The sequence below is a fragment of the Chenopodium quinoa genome, unplaced genomic scaffold, assembly GCF_001683475.1.
Source record: "Chenopodium quinoa cultivar QQ74 unplaced genomic scaffold, ASM168347v1, whole genome shotgun sequence".
NCBI classification, from domain to species: Eukaryota; Viridiplantae; Streptophyta; class Magnoliopsida; order Caryophyllales; family Amaranthaceae; genus Chenopodium; species Chenopodium quinoa.
Genome location: NW_018745410.1, coordinates 3,004,847 through 3,008,332, shown reverse-complemented (window position 1 = coordinate 3,008,332; position 3,486 = coordinate 3,004,847).

Below are 3,486 nucleotides of genomic sequence, written 5' to 3'. Positions count from 1 at the left end.
AACTCAAACAATTTACCAAATTCTTTTAAAGTTAATCGCACATAATTGTTTAGCAATCGGAATTGGACATGAGTGATTAAAGCATTAGTTTTAATAACATTGAAGCTAAAAATAAATTCTAATGTCAAATAATCATAGGTATCATAATGCATTTGGAAAAATCCACTCATTCCTATACCTTTAAACAATTTCTCTACGGGTTTATCAAGACCTAGCCTAGACAATGTAGGATGATGAACAAATCGAGTAGAGATTACCTGCCTCTGGATGAGGTTGAGCATCCTAGCTTATTGTTCCGTTGAAGTGATAACAACTTCCTCCCATCCCGGTATTTGAAGCTCCGGGTCGACCATCGGTTGTTGTTGTTGCCTAGAACTTTCACCCCTTTGTTGTCTAGATCTCTTTGAAGCCATTTGTAGTGAAAAAGTTGGGAATTTAAGCTTTCTCTCTCTGAGGATTTTGAGAAATCTTGAGAGAAAGTTGTAGAAATTTGGTGGAAAATGTAGAGGAAGGTGTGAGGATTAAAAATATGAAGAAAAAAAATTTGAGTTTTGATGGATGAATTTGAGGAGATCTTGAAAGGGAGATGAGTTTGGAAGTTTGAAAATGGAGGTTTTAGAGAGAGAAAGTGTGAATGAAGAAAAAGAAGTAAGAAAGAAAAATAAAAGAAAGGAGGAAAAGGAGTTATAATGCCCAGAGAAAATTAGGCGCGCCCAATCGGGCGAAGGCTGGGTTTGCTGAAGTATAAAGTGCGCGCCCGATCGGGCGACTTTCGCCCAATCGGGCGCGAACTCGAACAATAAAATAGCCCTTTTTTCTCGCCCGATCAGGAAAGCTTCGCTCGACATTTCTTTTTGTGTCACTCAATTTCTCCAAAATTCCGCCCGATCGGGCGGCCTCGCGCATTAATGCTCGATAAAATCCATATTTCGCGCCCAATCGAGACTCCTTGCCCAATCAGGCATATTTTGCTTGAATTTTGACTTCTAGGTGCGAGCCTTGCGCGATCGGGCCTGTACCCAATTAGAAGCTTCCTTTTTCTTCAAACTTTTTCTCTTGAAATCTCCGTACTTTATGATCTAATACCTGTACAAAAACACTTATGAAAGGTAAAATTTCACTCTCCTCACCTCTCTAAAAAAATAAAAATAAAATGAAATAAAAAAAAGAAGAACTAGTCTAGAAAGCAGGAAATACGGGTTGCCTCCCGCAAAGCGCTGGTTTATCTAGGTCCCGCATGACCCTCTTAGGTGAAGTAATTCAACTCCACCAATTTTAGCCCCCTCATGATATAGCTTGAGTCTTTGGCCATTAACCTTGAACTCGTTACCATGTTCATCGAAAACCTCCACATAACCGAATTTATTAGCCCTTTTTACAGTAAAAGGACCCGGCCACCTTGACCTCAACTTTCCTCAGAATAGTTTAAGTCTAGAGTTGAACAACAACACTTTATCACCCTCTTTGAATTCTCTCAGAAGGATCATCTTGTCGTGCCATCTCTTTGTCTTCGATCTCCTTGTAGACACGAGCACTATCCTAGGTCATCAACCTAAACTCATCAAGTTGGTTAAGTTGAAGTAACCTCTTTTCTCCCGCTAATTTGGCATCCAAATTGAGCTCCTTAGTAGCCCAATATGCCTTGTATTCTAATTTAACCAGGAGATGACATGCTTTATCGTACACGAGTCTGTCTATATGGAGTAGTACCTATTGGGGTCTTGAACTTTGCCACCACCTTCTCTAGAATGGCCTTGAACTCACGGTTGGAAACTTCAACTTGGCCACTAGTTTGGGGATGGTAGGCTAAACCTGTTCTATGGTAGACACCATACTTTTTGAGGAGGGTGTCTAACTTCCGCTCATGAAAGTGAGATCCTCCGTCACTGAATATCGCTCTAAGCACGCCAAATCTTGGAATAATAGTCTTTTTAAAAAGTTTGTGGACCACCTTGGCATCATTAGTAGGAGTAGCGATGGCCTCAACCCACTTGGATACATAGTCGACGGCGACAAGTATATAGCGGTTCCCTTTTGAAGAAGGGAACGGTCCCACGTAATCAACACCCCAAACATCAAAATTTTCAACTTCCAAAATTCCAGTTTGAGGCATCTCAAGCCGCCTCGAGATGTTGCCAATCCTCTGGCAAGAGTCACAAGTCTGCACAAAAATGTTAGCATCCTTAAACATAGTAGGCCAATAGAAACCTGACTCATTAATCTTAGCCACCGTTTTAGTGGGGTCGTGATGTCCTCCATATGGTGAGGTGTGGCAGCTAGTAAGCACACCATGAACTTCCCATTTGGGAACACACCTGCGAACTAATCCATCTGCACACTCACGAAACAAAAAAGGATCATCCCAAAAATAATGTTTAACATTAGAAAGGAATTTCTTTTTTTGTTGGTAGGACAAGTCATGAGGTAGAGTACCACCCACTAAATAATTAGCAAAGTCAGCATACCATGGGTGTTTCTCTACAACTGCATATAGGTTATCATCAGGGAAAGAATCATCTATAGGAAGAGAATCCTTACCCTCATCATACCTGATACGTGACAAGTGGTCTGCCACTACGTTCTCTACCCCCTTTTTATCTTTTATCTCGATATTAAAATCTTGGAGCAAAAGAACCCAACGGAGTAGCCTTGGCTTTGATTCCGCCTTAGCTATCAAGTACTTCAACGCTGCATGGTCAGTAAAAACAATGACTTTAGAACAAACAAGATATGATCTAAATTTTTCTAAAGCATATATAACAGCAAGAAACTCCTTCTCCGTTGTGGCATATTTAACTTGGGCTTCATCCAAAGTTTTTCTTGCATAATAAATAGCATGCAAAACATTTTCCTTTCGCTGTCCGAGCACGGCTCCTAGTGCAAAGTCACTTGCATCACACATAATCTCGAAAGGTAAATTCCAATCGGGAGCACATATGATGGGTGCCGATATCAGAGCCTGCTTAATCTTGTTAAAACCTTAAGACACTCGTCAGTAAAAATAAAAGGGGCATCCTTGAGCAAAAGCTGAGTCAGTGGTTTAGTAATTTCAAAATCTTTGATAAAGCGACGATAAAACCCCGCATGACCCAAGAAACTTCTAACTCCCTTAACATTAACTTGGGGAGGTAATTGCTCAATCACTGAAATCTTATCTTTATCTACCTGTATGCCCTTATAAGATACAATGTGACCTAGAACTACTCCCTCTGTCACCATAAAGTGACATTTCTCCGAGTTTAGTACCAAGTTGCATTCTTCACATCGTTTTAAAATTTTAGCGAGATTTATTAGACATGAATTAAATGAAGAACCATACACACTAAAATCATCCATAAATACTTCCATAATAGACTCTATGAAATCAGAAAAGATGTTCATCATACAACGTTGAAAGGTAGCGGGGGCATTACATAAACCAAAGGGCATTCTACAACATGCAAAAGTGCCATCAAGGCATGTAAAGGTTGTCTTTTCCTGATCTTC